Consider the following 18307-nt stretch of genomic DNA (forward strand, 5'->3'; position numbering starts at 1 on the left):
TTTTGGTTTTTGGGCCACACCCGGCTGTGCTCAGGGGTTACTCCTGGCTGTCTGCTCAGAAATAGCTCCTGGCAGGCACGGGGGACCATATGGGACACCAGGATTTGAACCAACCACCTTTGATCCTGGATCGGCTGCTTGCAAGGCAAACGCCGCTGTGCTATCTCTTCGGGCCCTTGACAGCTTTTTTTAAGTTAAAAATTAAACTCAGCTAACCCTTTATCATACAGTTAATTTAATATTTAATTATTATAATTTGTGTTGTATTTATTTGGGGGCTACACTTGGCAGTGCTTAGCAATTACTCCTGGCTCTATGCTCAGGGATTGGGGTACCATATGGGATTCTGGGGAATGAACACAGATCAACCACTTACAAGGTGAGCTCCCTGCCTGCTATACCATTGCTCCATTCCCTGCTTTCACATTTGTTATCTTATTATATCATCTTAGGAATAATTAGTACCATTTCATTTTACAGGTAAGAAACAGCCTAAGAGGTTAAATGATTTCCCTAAAGAAAAAGATTGAATTTCAGTCAAACTTTCTGATCTAGGACTCCTGACTCCTTTCTACCATTCATACCACATACAGAAGGCTTTGTGTGCTTGTATATTTTCCCTACTTTAAATCTAGGTACACTTACTGATATGCCTGGCATATAGTAGGCACTGAAACTTGCATATTTAACCCAACCCTAATAATGAGCACACTAAAATATGAAAAGAAAACCCTAATGTTTAGTCAGGGCAGCCATATGTTCTAGTTTGCCTGGCACTGTCCCAGTTTGCTCAGTCCAATCTGTTTAACCTACTGATCATGGATAATTATTAATTACAACAACTTTCACTCTCAAAAATATCCCAGCATGCACCTCATGTTTTATGATCATGGTATATTTAGTGAAATAGAAATTAGACTCAGAGATACAATTAAACTAAGGTATAAAATAATGTATAATACCCAAACAGCATGTTCCTGAAATAAACATGTCATAATCACTCTGCAATCACCATAGTCACATACTAAAATTTTCATAGACATGACTGATGAAATCGGGTAGGTTCACTACTTTGGTGGGGGTAAAAGTGCAGTGATTATACAACAGAAACAAATATGAACTTTTTCAGAGAAGGTTTGGAGCCATACCTGGTGTTGTGGCAAATCCTAGAACTGTGCTCGGGGATCACTCCTGGTGGAGTGTGGAGGAACACATGTAGTATTAGGGATCAAACCAGGGTCAACCACATGAAGACAAGGGCCTTAACCCTTACATATCTTATCTCTCTGGCCTCAATTACCATTAACCGCCTTGTAGTAATAGTACCTATCTAGAATAAGAATAAAGATCTTTAAAAGTAAATGAAAGGAGAAAAGAATATACAGAGAATAAATGAAGGAAGGAAGGAGGGAGGGAGGAAGGAGGGAAGGAAGAAAGGAAGGAAGGAAGGAAGGAAGGAAGGAAGGAAGAAAGGGAGAGAGGAAGGAGGAAGGAAGGAGGGAGGGAGGGAGGGAGGGAGGGAGGAAGAAAGGAAGGGAGGGAGGGAGGAAGAAAGGAAGGGAGGGAGGGAGGGAGGAAGAAAGGAAGGAAGGGAGGAAGGAAGTAAGGAAGGGAGGGAGGAAGGAAGTAAGGAAGGAAGGAAGGGAGGGAGGGAGGAAGGAAGGAAGGAAGGAAGGAAGGAAGGAAGGAAGGAAGGAAGGAAGGGAGGGAGGGAGGGAGGGAGGGAGGGAAGGAAGGAAGGAAGGGAGGGAGGGAGGGAGGGAGGGAGGGAGGAAGGAAGGAAGGGAGGGAGGGAGGGAGGGAGGGAAGGAAGGAAGGAAGGAAGGAAGGAAGGAAGGAGGGAGGGAGGGAGGGAGGGAGGGAGGGAGGGAGGAAGGAAGGGAGGGAGGGAGGGAGGGAGGGAGGAAGGAAGGAAGGAAGGAAGGGAGGGAGGGAGGGAGGGAGGGAGGAAGGAAGGAAGGGAGGGAGGGAGGGAGGGAGGAAGGAAGGAAGGAAGGAAGGAAGGAGGGAGGGAGGGAGGGAGGGAGGGAGGGAGGGAGGAAGGAAGGAAGGAAGGAAGGAAGGAAGGAAGGAAGGAAGGAAGGAAGGAAGGGAGGGAGGGAGGGAGGGAGGGAGGAAGGGAGGAGGGAGGGGGAGGAGGGAGGGAAGGAAGGAAGGAAGGAAGGAAGGAAGGAAGGGAGGGAGGGAGGGAGGGAGGGAGGGAGGGAGGAGGAAGGGAGGGAGGGAGGGAGGAGGAGGGAGGAAGGAAGGAGGAAGGAAGGAAGGAAGGAAGGAAGGAAGGAAGGAAGGAAGGAGGAAGGAAGGAAGAAAGGGAGGGAGGGAGGGAGGAAGGAAGGAAGGAAGGAAGGAAGGAAGGAAGAAAAAGGAGGAAGGGAGAGGGAGGGGAAGGAAGGAAGGAAGGAAGGAAGGAAGGAAGGAAGGAAGAAAGGAAGGAAGGAGGGAGGGAGGTGGAAGGAAGGAAGGAAGGAAGGAAGGAAAGAGAAATTCCTTCAATTAGAATATATCCTACAGAGAAGGGGGTGTAAAAAAAGAGAATATATTCTACATTAAAACAATATTTGGGGGTTCTAGGAATGAACCCAAGGGCTCATATTTTGAGGTTTGTGCTCTTCTACTTAGCTGCATCCCTAACACCTATGACAAGATTTTGACCCCAATACAAATCCAGATATAACTCAGACATGCCAGAAATACCAAGCTCGTCTTCTAATGAAGGCACAACAAAAATAGACCTAATGGCCCAAGATTTATGAGACAAGAATAATAACTGACAAGGAAGTCATCAACATCTGCTGGAGACAGTTAAAAAAGACCGAGTCATCAGCCAGTCTCCCAGTGGGAAGAGGAGAAAAAGGTTATTTATTTGAAAGCATTTGAGAAGTGACTGGATGTCTTGATCATAATCTAATTCCTGAGGAATGACCAGCAATCCAAGATTTTCCACAGAACTGTGGTTTTCAGAGACACTATGTAGGTTTATTTCCTGCAAGGTAGCCATATACTTTAAGTGTTGCTTTCTGCCCAGGAGGATGGCTTTCACCTTATCTAGATGGTGCCCCATCCAACTGCTTTGGCCACATCCTTTACTGTTCAGACTTTGAAATTCAAGACGCCACATCCTAGATCTGATGAAAGAAGAGGCCAAGCTTGCTATCAGCTGTGTCCTGATGGTACTGGATCCCTAATTACTGCACTATCTTTCTGATTAGAGTCATGTAACATGAAATTGAAAGAGAGATCGAAAAGAGGCCTGTCATTTCCCACAAGGGATCGGTGAAGAAAAGATTAGCGGGACAGATCAAGAGTAATTCCAGTTTATTAGCTCCTCTGCCTACCACTCAAGGGAAATGTAGTTCATCCAAAATTTCGAGAGAGGGAAATAACTTTATCATATTGAATGGTTGGTTATGATAGAGGGTGCCCTGTAGACACAGAGAAAATGTCACTAGGCCAATAATTGTCAAAGTCATTCAACTTGGGAGAATACCATTTTCTTCCTGTCATCTTCAAGGAGATTCCAAAGCCAAGAGCCCAGAGATAGCATTGGGTGGAAGCATGGAAGCACCTGCTTGCAGGCTTTGATCTCCAGCCACCTTGCATGCCCTGAGCACAGAGCCAGCTCTGCTGTTTGGGACTCAGCACCAAAACAGAGTGTGTGATCTCTGGCGCACTGCAGCCGTGTGTGTGTGTGTGTGTGTGTGTGTGTGTGTGTGTGTGTGTGTGTGTGTGAGAGAGAGAGAGAGAGAGAGAGAGAGAGAGAGAAAGAGAGAGAGAGAAAGAGAGAGAGAAAGAGAGAGAGAGCACTGTAGCTGAAATGTGCCACTTCTATATCTTTTTTTTTTTTTTTTTTTTTTTTTTGGTTTTTTGGGCCACACCCGTTTGACGCTCAGGGGTTACTCCTGGCTATGTGCTCAGAAATCGCCCCTGGCTTGGGGGGACCATATGGGACGCCGGGGGATCGAACCGCGGTCCGTTCCTTGGCTAGCGCTTGTAAGGCAGACACCTTACCTCTAGCGCCACCTTCCCGGCCCCCGCCACTTCTATTTCAACAAGTCCCACAAGTAAGAATGTGGGATCACCAGGGCCATGTATGTGGAAAATCAGTACAATCAGAATGTGTATATCCCAACTCAAGCTTAGTTGTGAAACAGTGAAGTTGGGCTATTGGCATGGTAGTGTCTATGGGATGTGGCTATGGCTGCTGGGACTTCAGCAGGGCTGGGACTTGGCCCCTCCAAAAGAAACCCTAAAAAAACTGACATTGTCTTATTTTAATTAATATAATGATATTTATACATTTAAGTATATACAGCTATCTGAGGCTAGTATAATTATAGTGAGTGGTTGATCATACTAAATATCAAAGCTCTTGATCAACCTATTGATCTGCACATATTTAATAGACAAAATCTCCAGGCATACCAGTTTTTGAACTGAAAACTCTGGGATCTTCTCAAAATGAGAGCAGGCAGTCTCCTCCACCCCTGTACTCTGGAAGCCCTACTAGCCATACCCACATCCTACATATAAGCTAATAGGCCCTTTTCTATAGATCCTGGGGTTCCTGAACAATGTGGCCACATTTGTGACTGCATGATAACTCCAAATTCTTCTATTCTAATAGCCAAGCAGGAGCTCACCTAATTAGATGGGAGAGTAGCATAGTCAACTAATTTTAATAAAAATAGCAACATGGAATATTAGAAATCCTCAATACTTAATAGCCCCATTGTGCAACAACTTTTTAATATTCTTTTACTGGAGAATTTTTCAATAAGTCTATTAGCCATTTAGTTGTAAAAGCAATATGAAATAACTTATTTGGTGCCTGCCATGGGGGAGAAGGTAGAAAACTGTGGACAATGGTGAAGAATGTTACACTGGTGATAGAAATGATGTTGGAACATTGAATGCCAGAAACAATTGTATTATGAACCATTGTGTAAACCACCTTAAATAAATAAAAGGTACATCCCTAACATTAAAATAAATGACTTTTTAAAAACTGTCAGTTCCTCCATTTCACTTGTTATATTTCAAGTATCCAACAGTGGCATTAGTCACTCTTGTTCTGCAGAACTGAAACATAACATTACTATCTTGGAAGAAATTTTCTTGGCCTGAATACTCTTGGGGCATATTTAGGCCTCGGTAGTGCATGGAGGCACATTATACAAAGAATAAAAGCATCCCATTGTCTTTATTCTGTATTTCTTTTAAAAATAAATATGTCCTTTTCTTGACAGATATTTTAAGATCTTTTCAATGCAGCCATCAGTAAAGAAGTGGGAACATTAGAACCCCATATTAATGGTAGAAGATCTTGGCAGTCTCAACAACAGTGTTTCCCGTTGAGACTCAACACCAACATTTGGAACTCTCAGGAGACTTCTTGAGATCATAATGCCCTTGAGAAAATGAGCTAATTTGTAAGCAAGTCCTTGAGAATGATAACAGACACTTCTCCCATACCTAGGCCATAGATAAATAAGGCTCAGTGTTATTTTCTTTTGTTTCTTTGGCCACACCCAGCCATGCTAAGGGGCTATTGCTGGCTCAGTGCTTAGTGGTGGTGGTGGTGAGTAAGGGAATCACTCCTGGAAGTGCTTGGGGAACCATACAGTGCTGGGACTGAACCCAGAGCATGCACTACAGTGATCTCTCCAGATCTGAGACTCAATTTTAGAGCATTGTGCAATTGCCATGACTAGTTTATCAAGAAGAAAAGATCATAGGTATGGAGATAGTGCAGCACAAGCTAGGATGCAAATTTAAGGCACTACATGATCACTCTAAGCATTGTCTAGTGCAGCCCTAAAGGCCCCCAAGCACCAGGGTAGAGGCTCAGGATACGGCTCTGAAGGACCCCAGAACCACAGAGCCCCTGAAACCCTGGGACCAGAGTAATAACTCATCCTAGGGCCCCTGCATTAAACCTCCAGTCTCACTGGCATAACATTGTTGGAGAGACTCCTGGGTCTCCTGAGCACTGTTTGGAATCCAACAACAACAACAACACCAAAAATAAAAGGAAAAGAGGCCAGAATGATGGTACAAAGGGTAGGGCATTTATCTTGCATGCAACAGACTTGTGTTAAATCTCCAGCATCATATGGTGCCCTGAGCCTGCCACGAGTAATTTATGAGTGCAAGAGCCAAGAATAATCCCTGAGTGCTGCAGGGTATGGGCTAAAAAACAAATAATAAAAAAAAATAAAAGGAAAAACTTAGTATAGAGATTTAAAGAAAGTTTATTATAGGTGTTTACCCTAACACTTAGTCTAACAACAGAGGAAGAATATTCTTTTCTTTTTTTTCTTTCTTCATTTGGGGGGGGGTGTTTGGGCCACACATGGTGATACTCAGGGGTTACTCCTGGCTAGGGGCTCAGAAATCTCTTCTAGCTTGGGGGACCATATGGGATGCCGAGGATCGAACTGAGGTCCATCCTGGATAAGCCTTGTGCAAGGCAAACACTAATGCTCTAGCCCCCAGAGGAAGAGTTTTTGTGTCTTAAAATATATTCAGCAGTACATGAAGAAAAATTCAGTGCGAACTGATAAACAGGTGAGAGTTATATTGAGAGTTATATTGATTTATCCCACAATAAAATCCAGAAAGAGAGAAGACTTCAGAATTGGTTGATCCAGTGATCATTATATTATATCAGAGACTTAAATTCCTTCAGTCTACACTTCGTTATCCATGTATTGATTTGATTCACTGTCCCTGGTGTTGACTCATGGATATATATATATATATATATATATATATATATATATATATATAAACCAGTACCTCTTCCTGACTTGATAGTACAAGAGTTAAGCTGCTGCCTTGCAGGGACTGAGCCCTGGTTCTATACTCAGCACTGCAGACAGTCCCCCACTGCCAGAAGTGATCCCGGGTTATAGAAACCCTGAGCACCACCTGGTGTGACCCTCCAAAATACCCCAAAATACATGCATGAGAACCATTAATCTTATGAATCAAGTGTTTTTAACATGCAGATGCATACTGAACTAATGCCCACAGAAATGCAGGCATTATTTTTCCCACATGTTGATTAGAGAATTTTTATCCAATTCCAAAAGAAATTGCAAAAATTGTTTTAAATAAGTAAAATGTATCACCTGAAAGTTTTTTTGTTTTTGTTTTTGTTTGGGGCCACACCTGGCAGTGCTCAGGGTTACCCCTGACTCTGCACTGAGAAATCACTCCTAGCGGGGCCGGTGAGGTGGCGCTAGAGGTAAGGTGTCTGCCTTGCAAGCGCTAGCCAAGGAAGGACCGCGGTTCGATCCCTTAGCGTCCCATATGGTCCCTCCAAGCCAGGGGCAATTTCTGAGCACTTAGCCAGGAGTAACCCCTGAGCATCAAATGGGTGTGGCCCAAAAAACAAACAAACAAACAAGCAAAAAGAAATCACTCCTGGCAAGCTTGGGGACCAAATGGGATGCTGAGTATCTAACCCAAGTCAGTCCCAGGTCAGCCACTTGCAAGGCTGTGCTATCACTCCAGCCCCCCCTGAAAGTTTTTTTCAAGTAACTGAAAGAACCCAGGTGAATGGAGCAGATTCAAAATAATAAAATAATAATAGTGCTTTCAATGTATTTACTTTTATTTTATGATTCATGATAAAATTATTTCAACTTGCTGCATAAATGAAAGTAATATTCAAAAAATATCTCCAGTGCAGTCCTTGATTCTCAGCTGTCTATATAGCACTCATAGCTGACCGTTTCACTACCATTTCAAACTTCATAAGCCTAAAACCAATCATACAATATCTATCTCCTTTTCCCCAAGAACAAAACACTTTGGGGGTGCTTTAGCTGTCTGTGCTTGGGGCCACTTCTAGCTTGGGGTCACTCCTAGAAGTGCTTAGGGAAACATGCTGTGCTGCAGATCAAATTCAAGGTTCCCATATCCAAATATTTACTTAGTCCTATGAGTTATCTCCCTGCTCCCCCCAAAAGTTTCTTTTCTAACTTCTATTTTTCTGTCAATGGAGTCATTATCCTCAGATTCCCCAAAATATTTGGGGCACTTATGTAAAATACATTTGTGATTATTCCTTATGTTCATCTTCTATCTACTCAATTCTATATTTATAATATCTCAGTGGTAAACCATATATTATTTTCAGGCCTTCTTTCTGACCTACGTAAATCACATTTCACACCAAGAACTGTGAGATCCTGGTATCATGAAGAATCAAAGTCATTGGACTGATGTTTAGGTGTTACAACTTTTAAGACTCAATTCCTCTTGAAAATTCATCAACCTTTTATAAGAAATCAAGTTTAAACATTTTAAAATAAGATTACTAGCTCTGTGTTCTCTTCTATTTAAAATTTTTGTACCAGAGCTATTTTGTTTCTATTATTTCTATTCTTCCACTTCTAAACACTTTGTATACTGCTAAAGATCAACCATTTTATTTTATTTCAGTGCCAGAATTGAATCCAGGACCTCACATATGATTCATCTTTTTTGTTTGTTTTGGGACCAAACCTTTTAGTGCTCAGGATTTACTCCTTATGGTTCACTTAGGGTTCACTTCTGGAAGAACTTGGGGAACCATATGGGTTGCTAGTGTTCAAATTCATGTTGGTATTGTGCAAGACAAGTGCCTTGAGCACTCCACTATCACTCCAGTCCCAAGATTTTCCTTTTTAAAAGAAGTCACTCAAAACTGGAATGATCGTACAGCAGGTAAGGTATTTGCCATGCATACAGACAACCCAGGTTTCATTTACCGAACCACATACAGTTCCCCAGCACCTCCAGGATCATTTCAGGTGTAAATCCTATCACAATCGGGTATTATCCCAAGTCAAGAAAACCAACATCTCTGAGGAAGGCATGAGGGAGAGTGAAGTGCGTGCGCCAGCTTTCACATCTGCATGCAAGGCTATACTCTGTACATCTTCCTCATCTTTCCCACAGGAAAAAAAGGCAGAAAACACCCTATTCAGGATCTCAGTAGTTAAATGAGGTCTCTCACACACACAGGATGTTTGGCACCTTTTAATAGCCTATTTAGTATGTGCTATTCTTGCCTTTCCAAACAAAACTCGCTCACTGGCTCACTGAATCCGCCTATAGAACAAGCTCAAATTCTATCACTTGAGTTTGGAATGTTTCTACCTCTGTCACTGAGCCACTTCCTTATATACTTATTCATGCTATGATAGTTTATAATAAAACCACAACCCCAAACATATGCACTCATCTTCACTGCTGAGGGGATCCGGATTTTATTTGCACCTCTTCATTCTCACTCATGCCTGCAATCCACTAGCTTCTTATTTGCCTTGCATTCAGCTAAGTCAAATTACCAGAGAAACAAACAAAACAAAACAAAACAAAAAACTAGTTTTAGGGCTGGAACGATAGCACAGTGGGGCAAGTGTTTGCCTTGTACAAAGCCAACCCAGGTTCAATCCCACACATATGGCTCCCAAGCCTGCTAGGAGTGATTTCTGAGTGTAAAGCCAAGAATAATCCCTGAGTACTGCCATGTGTGGCCGAAAAAGGAAAAGAAATGAAAACACTAGTTTTAGCAATAAGGAAATATATTGGTCTGTAGTTAAAACGCATTTCAGCTCGGTTTGATCTCCTGCTCTCCTGCTTCTCTGCAATTCTCTAGGCAATGCTGTCCTCACAATCTATTTTGTCTTTACTCAGCTGAAATAAATGCCCTGGTTGGTTCAAAGATTCACAGTCATACACTCTGTATGGAGAAAGAAAAATATTCTCCACAGCATTCAGAACAAGAGTCGTGAAAGTCACCTTGATTGACTCATGACCTCTTTTCATTCCCCAGCTCCAGCTCCAATCAACTAATGTTATAATGAAGAGAATAGAATGAGCCAAAAACTGGATGAAAACAGGGGCCTGGGTCTACAGCAATGGCATAGAAAGTAGGGGGTTTGCCCTGCACACAGCCAACCCAAATTCAATCCCCGACATCCCAAAGGTTTCCCCAAGCCTCCTAGGAGTAATTTCTGATCTCAGGCCAGGAGTAAGCTCCGAGCACCACAAGCACCATTGGGTGTAGCCCAAAAACAAAAACAAAAAAATAAATCATAAAATGGGTTTTGTGGACAGGAGAGATAGTATAGCAGGAAGGTGTTTGCCTTGACTGTGGTTGACCATGGTTTGATTTCCAGCAACCCATATGGTGCTCTAAACCCTGCCTGGTACAAAAACAAACACAAAGGGAAACAGTTCCCAAACATATTTTGCCTAAACCCCTTTTCAGGGAGAAAAATAATTAGAGTGACCCCTAGAAATCTCTCTTCCTTCCTTTTTTTCTTCTTTCTTCTTTTTCCTCTTTCTCTTCTTCCTCCTTCCTCTTCTTCATCTTCTCCTCTTTTCCCTTATTCTCCTTCTCCTTCTTTCTTCTTTCTCCTCTTCTTTGTCTTATTCTCCTGTCTCCTGTTTATTACAACTGGTAGTGCTCAGGGCTGACTCCTAGCTCAACACTCAGTAATCACTGCTCTTGGTGGGCTCAGGAGACCAAATTGGATGGTGGGATTAGAACTCAGATCAGCTGCATTGCAAGGCAAGAATCCTACCTGCTATATATGTTCACAGCCAATTTTTTTAAATGAACAAGCAAGCTCCCTTGGACTTGCTCAGTAGACATTACCCGCTTTTAGAAACTGGATTAAACCAACTTCATCTCCTCTTGAAGCTTGAGGTGGGATTAGCTTCTCCTAAAGTCCTAGAGCTTCTATTTACAATAGTCAAACTCTGAAAACAACCCAGATGCCTGATAGCAAGAGTGGCTAAAGAAACTGTGGTACATATACACAATGGAATACTATGCATCCACCAGGAAATATTAAGCTATGAAACTTTTCTATATATGGATGGACATAGAAACTATTGTGCTGAGTGAAATAAGTCAGAGGGACAAAGATAGACACAAAATAGTCACATTCATCTGTGGAATTTAAGAAAAATAAAAGATAGTATAGTAATTATATCCAGAGACAATAGAGATGAGGTTTGAAAAGATCAGCCCATAAAAAAAAATTAAAATTAGAAAGCCGGAGAGATAGCATGGAGGTAGGGTGTTTACCTTGCATGCAGAAGAACGGTGGTTCGAATCCCAGCATCCCATATGGTCCCCCGAGCCTGCCAGGAGTGATATCTGAGTGTAGAGGCAGGAGGAACCCCTGAGCGCTGCTGGGTATGACCCAAAAACTAAAAAAATTAAAAATTAAAAAAGAAATTTGGGCCCGGAGAGATAGCACAGTGGTGTTTGCCTTGCAAGCAGTCGATACAGGACCTAAGGTGGTTGGTTCAAATCCCTGTGTCCCATATGGTCCCCCATGCCTGCCAGGAGCTATTTCTGAGCAGACAGCCAGGAGTAACCCCTGAGCACCGCCGGGTGTGTCCCAAAAACCAAAATAAATAAATAAATAAATAAATAAATAAATAAATAAATAAATAAATAAATAAATAAAATTAGGGGCCGGAGAGATAACACAGTGGTAAGGTGTCTGCCTTACATGGACAAGGACAGTGGTTTGAATTCTGGCATCCCATATGGTCCCCCGAGCCTGCCAGGAGTGATTTCTGAGCATAGACAAGAATAACCTCTGAGTGCTGCCGGGTGTGACCCAAAAAACAAACAAAAAAAATCTAAATTCTGGGGACCACAGTGATAGTACAGTGAGAAGGGTTCTTGCCTTGCATGCAGCCAACCCAGGTTTGACACAGCATACCAAATAGTCCCCCAGCCCTACAAGTAATGATTCCTGAGTGAAGAGCCCAAAAATCAGAAAGAAAATTGGATTCTGGAATGAAAGCGATAGTACAGCATTTAGGACATTTTTATATGTGGCTGTCCCAAGTTTAATACCAGTACCCTATATGATCCCCTAAGTGATCCCTGGCCAGGAGGGATTCTGATACTAATGTTGAGATTGGTGATAGGAGGTTGTATGCCTGAAAGTTGACTATAAATAATTTCATGAATCCCTGTATCTCAATTTAACAATTTTTGTTAATAAATTTTAAAAGTCTGTTTTCTGGGATAGAGCACTATATAGCACAGTGGGTAGGGTGTCTTGCAGGTGGTCAATCCAGGTTCCATCCTCAATATCCCATATGGCTTCTGTGCAACTGCCAGCAATAATTCCTGAGTGCTGAGCCAGGAGTATACAACCTGGGCACTGCTGGATGTGGCCCAAAGTCCTCCCCCCAAAAAATATGAATTCTAGGTCAGTGAAGAGATAACTCAATGGTTGGAGTGTGGTCACCTGCCCCCCAATGCTATAGGTTTTAATCCTATTGGTCTCCAACAACCACTGGGTGTGGGTGGTGTGTAACCCCCAGAAAAGGAGTAGCTCTTATAGGCTCACACAGCTGGACTTCTAGGAATGCTTCTGGTCCATCAGTTCAGCAGACTATCTCTCCCACACCAAAGAAATATGGGTTTTGTTAGTGAAGAGCCCTGGTCGGACAAGGTTCATTTCTGCAAATCCTACCTTAGCTTGCCTCATACTGTGCCTTTTACCTCCTAAATACACAGACGTTCTTGAAATCTGGGATATTCCCATTATTCCCTGAAGTCACGTTCTTCCCCTTCAGCACGGAGCCACAGACGCAGTATACTCAATGAGGTACAAAATGGCTTGCTTTGTGGTGAATTCAGTGCCAAACACTTGAAAAGTGGGAGTCAGAGGGTCAGAAGTGCAACGAGTGGAGAAATCACAGCTCTCATAATTGCCTGGGGGTGCAGGAAAATATTAAACCCCAAATAATGCAGGCAATTTAATTCCCTCAACCAGCAGCCTCCAGAATTCCATTTTAGCTTGGACTGAGTTTGAGGCAATACTGTTTTCTAATAGCTGTATTTGGGGATATTTGTGTCTTCAAAGTGGCTTTCTTAGCCTTGACAAGCTCCATTGAAGTTCCTCATTTTCTTTGAATCTTGCAAAATGCTTTTCCTAGAACTGGCATCTGGGAAAACAGACTCTATTCATTTATTTCATAACTGTTCCCTTGACCTCTTTTTTGCTTCTCCATTAGCCCAAGATTTTCCTGCCAGCAGGACTTAACTGTGGAAGGTCTCATGCTTTGCCAATGAATACAATAACATATCCACTATTCTGTGAGAAAATGCCTTGCTATTAATACACAAAATATTTGATTAATGTGAATCATGTATGATGTAATTTACTAAAATTTTATTACTTGGAATGTTAATATATAATAAGTCTCAAAAAATTCACCATTGCTTGTAGATTTTCAGCTGGCTGGTATTTTAATTTTTTTCATTCACATTGTTGTACTCCAACAGGGCTGAACTGAAATATTAAGAAAAATCTTCCTTGAATCCCTGTGCTTCAAAAAGAAAAAGCAGAACCAGTTATCTAATTATGATGCAATCTTTTATTTATAAATCGAGATCATTAACACTCACCTAATGCTTTTCTCTCTCTATTAAATGTACTCCTAACAAAGCGAAATGAAATAAAGGCATTTTATAAAATTAAATTTGCCAGAGCAATATAGCAAAGAAGTATAGGAGGTGAGAACTAATAACAGATTCAGAAAACATTCTAAAAATAGATTCAATAGGCAATAAGTATGCAAATAACCACAGCAGTTTTTTAAACCTTAAAAAATAATATTTCTAGTTAATAACTCTAATAATGGTTCTTTCTTCCCTGCTGAATTATGAATGCTTTGAAGATCTATGGAATGCCTCTTCTTAACTCCTTTGAGTGGCTTCTCTACCACTAAATTATAGAATTTCATTGAAAATCCGTAAGCTTGGTTATTAAGCCAACAACAGATTGGTGATGTTTTGGTTCTCAAATCTTAACTTTTTTTTTTTTTTTTTTTTGGTTTTGGGCCATCCCCAGCGATGCTCAGTAGCCAGTGGTCATTCCTTGCTCTGTGCTGAGGAATCACTCCTAGCAGGCTCTGGGTGCCATATGGGATGCCAGGGATCAAACCTCTGCAAGGCAAATGCCCTACTCAATGTACTATTGCTCTGGCCCCTCAAATCTTGACTCTTGAAAGAAAACCAGCTAAGCTAGGAATGAGCTTTTTTCCTTTCAATGTGGAAAATTATTTTTCCCCTTTTGCTGTTAATATATATATCATTTAAATGTGCTTTTTTAATTTGACCCAGTTTGATAAATTGATAAAAACAACAGTTGAAAACTCCAGATTTGGGCTTCTCTTACTTTTCCTTGAGTTGGACTTTCCCGCCCCTCCTTTTTGTTTTTTTAATAAATTTTTCTTGTGATCAAAGTGTATTACAAGTCTTTCACAGAATTATTTACGGTACATAGTGACAGTGAATGAAGGGAATTCCCACCACCATTATTCTCCTCCCTCCACCCCTGTTCCCAGCATGTATCCCATATCTCCCTCCTTTACCCTCCAGAATACTAGTGTAACTGGTCTCCACTTTATAGCTTGTTGTAGATCCCACCCCTCCTTTTATTGTTTCGATTGTTTTTGCAAATTGCCAGGGCTATCTACACCTTTGGTTGCAAAGCTCACACGTTCAGTTTGCATTTAAGCATCAGGCCTAACACCCTAACTAACACTGGGGATCACAGTAGCTGCTGGGGCTCATCCCAGATGACCTTGACCCAAGTGATAGTGTCACTTCTACAGGCAAACATTATACCACTGAATCACATTCTTGTATATGTGTGTGTGTCTCTGTGTGTCTTTTTGAATAAAAAAAAAAAAAGAAAGAAAAGCAATGAACCTTTCTTAAAACAGACTGCAGGGTATCATTATTTCCTGTTCTGGCATTGCTCATCTTCCCCTGCTTCATTCCCAATTGCTTCTACAGAGTAAGCATCATTCTGGCTTTCTCTGTGTGAGTTTCTGTGCTCTGATTAAAGTCAATGATGATGATGCTAATGAAAACCCTGTAGGTCACCTCCTCACAGAAAACATTCCAAACATTTATGGATTCACTAACTGTTGGAGTCCAGACATGGGCCTGACCATTCCCAAAATAATCTTTGCAATTAGTCTGAGCCTTAGTTAACATCTGGTTTTCTGGGGCCGGCGAGGTGGCGCTAGAGGTAAGGTGTCTGCCTTGCAAGCGCTAGCCAAGGAAAGGACCACGGTTCGATCCCCCGGCGTCCCATATGGTCCCCCCAAGCCAGGGGCAATTTCTGAGCGCATAGCCAGGAGTAACCCCTGAGCATCTAACGGGTGTGGCCCGAAAAACCAAAAAAAAAACAAAAAACATCTGGTTTTCTTATGCTAATCCATGGCTTCCACCTCCTTGCAGCAGGCAGACATCATTAGTTTTGTTCCCATTTTTTTTAGCTTTGCTCCCCTTTCCTTTTTTGGCCCTCATGATTAACTACCCTCTTATTAGTCACATGGATCTAATGTGATAGAATACAAAAAGCAGAGCCTGGGCCGGAGTGATAGAATAGTGGCTAGGGTGTTTGCCTTACATACAGCTAACCCATCCTCGATTCCCCAGCATTCCATATGCTCCCCCAAGCCTACCAGAAGTAATTTCTGAGCACACAGCCAGCCCAAATAAAGTTGCTGTGGACCTTCAGTCAGTCAATTAGTCCATTTCTGTCTCATCCTTTTTGTTTGCTTTGGTTTAGGGACCACACCACGTGGTGCTCAGGATTACTCCTGTCTCTGCATTCAGTAATCACTCTGCATTTAGGAATCACTTCTGGCAGGCTTCAGGGACTATATGGGATGCCATGGGATCAAACCCAGGTTAGCTGCATGCAAAGAAAATACCCTATCCACTGTACTATCCAGCCACACTGCCTCATTGATTCATTCTTTCCTGCTTCGCATATTAGATACCCCATACTGATGGACTGTACAGGTAAGCTCAGTCAGAAAGGTTTGGTTAACTCATTGCATGAGTTCGAATACTTTTCACCCACCACTGGAAAAATTATAGGCTTTCAAGTTAGAAATCAGGCTGCAGGAGAAAGCTAAACTAATGGGAGAGTTAGACTATAGGCTCCTAAACCTTGCTCTAATAATGATTCACTCTAATAGCCATTGTACACACACACACACACACACACACACACATACACACACTACATACACACACACACACACACACACACAAAGTACAAATTTAACCCAATCATCAGTTCTTAGACACTAGTGTTTTGGAGACCTTGGGTTGCATTTTGCCTTCTGTGACATTACACAGAAGGAGAGAGACAGAGACAGAATCATCTCTTTCTTATGGGGGATAAAATGTTTAGTAAGGGAATAACAATGGCCAAAGGTCATTGACACCTGAAAAGCTGGTATACAGAACTAAATTTATCAAGGGCACAAGTGGGGGGGGTTAGGGGGTGGAGGGTGATTTGGGGAGGGTGGGAGGATGTTCTGGGTCAGTTGTGGTGGAAAGCAGACTTTCTGGTGGAGGATGAGGTGTTGGGATATTATATACACGAAACACTATTATTAGTATTCTAGTTCAAAGTACCTCAAATAAGAACAGAAAAGGAAAAGAAAAAAGAAAATGCCCTTTTTTAATGATCAATGAACTTCCCCTTCACACAGATCCAGGGTGAGAGAAGAAAACCGACCTCACAATTCTGACCTATATTTCTCAAGTGGCTGTACCATTACAATTCATCTCACCATCGAAAATGTATCTCTCAAGCTTGATTTGGGAGGGACATTGTTATTTCTGGGAAGCACATCCAATGGGGCCAAGGCTGTCATATAGAGCCAGGGAGTGAGCCAGGGTCACCCCCATGTGCTCCAACCCCTCAATCAGACCCTTCATCCTCTTTTGCTTAAATTTTATTATTGTAATTTTTACATGTAAGTTTTGCAAGATATAAACAGGGTAGCTAAATTTTTAGTAACTTCTTTAACATGACTACCTCTTTTCTCTATCTTGAGGAGAATTGAGGAAAGAAATATGGCTCAGGGCCACAGCTACATTTTGTACCCATCAAAATTCAAACTGCTACAGTGCAGGGTCCAGAAAGATAGTACAGCAAGAAGAGTGCTTATTATGCATGTGGCCATGCAGGTTCCATTCCCAGCATCCTATATGGTCCTCAGGGCACCACCAGGAATGATTCCTGAGTGCACAACCAGAAAATAACCCTGAGAACCAAGTATGACCCTCCCCAAGGCTAACTACTAATTTTACCTGGTCAGATCTGCCCACATCTGGGAGGGATCTATGGAAGGTAATAAAAGAGTTGCCTCAGGGGTATAGAAGAGATTGAGAGAAAGATTCAGGGAGAAGCAGCAGGAGAGATTTGCAGGATGAAGGAAGAAGAAACAGGTTGAGATGGCAGGGCAGCTGAAAAGCATGCTTAAAAGGTTAGATTAAAGGCCACAGATGGTGGCTAGGGCCTAAATAGAGTTGATGTCTCCTGAAACCTGAATGCCTGTGGATCATTTACTCATGGCTACCCTGAACTTTGAGACCCACCGGCTGGTAGGGGTTGCAGGCGCATGGCCAGAGCCAGCAGAGAAAGGCCACCTCTCCATCTCACCATCATCTACCACCATCCAGGACTCCATAATTAATATGTATTTCTACAACCCTCACCGCTCCCCCCAAATTAAACAAACAAAAAGAAAACTGAGTTGGTATAGCCGAAGTTTCCCAAGAACAGATAAGAGAGAGGTCAAAGAATTAAACTTCCCTTTCCAGAGATTTTTTTTCCCTTCACTAACTGAACTGCATAATATTTGGGTTTTTGGTTTTTTTTTTTTTTTTTTTGCTCATGATCAAAAGCATATCATTATGGCACAGCACATATTATTTTGTATAAAGTTTCTAAGCTCATTCCTAAGCATAGTATCCTAAGAGGGACAGAAAATAGTAAAGAGAAGCTCATCAAAACAATACTAGAGGTGTGGGGACATTCTTGGCTTTTATCATCCTCATCAAGTTAATGAGAAATCCCCATGGTGCCTGCTGATTCCCTTCTCTGCTCCATGCAGGGCTGGGTTGGGCCGAGCTGGTGCGGTGATAACTCCCTAATGTATCCAAGTATTTAGCGATGGTGGGGAGGATGAGCTGCAATAGTACAGTGAAATAGAAAGGATGACAAAATTAAAGCAAAGTCTAGAGGAGCTGGATGTAAATGAGTAAAAACATTGTGATGGGATGTGGATTATGGTCTTCATTAATAGACTGAGAGAAATAGAAGTGGGCCAGAGCTTGTGCTTTACATATGGGAGCCCCAGATTTAATCTCTGCACCACATGGTCCCCAGAACCCTGAGAGTGGTGCCCTGAGCATCACCCGAAAAATATAAAATAGGGCTGGATTGATAAT

This window comes from Suncus etruscus, chromosome 5, assembly GCF_024139225.1.
Source record: "Suncus etruscus isolate mSunEtr1 chromosome 5, mSunEtr1.pri.cur, whole genome shotgun sequence".
Taxonomy (NCBI): domain Eukaryota; kingdom Metazoa; phylum Chordata; class Mammalia; order Eulipotyphla; family Soricidae; genus Suncus; species Suncus etruscus.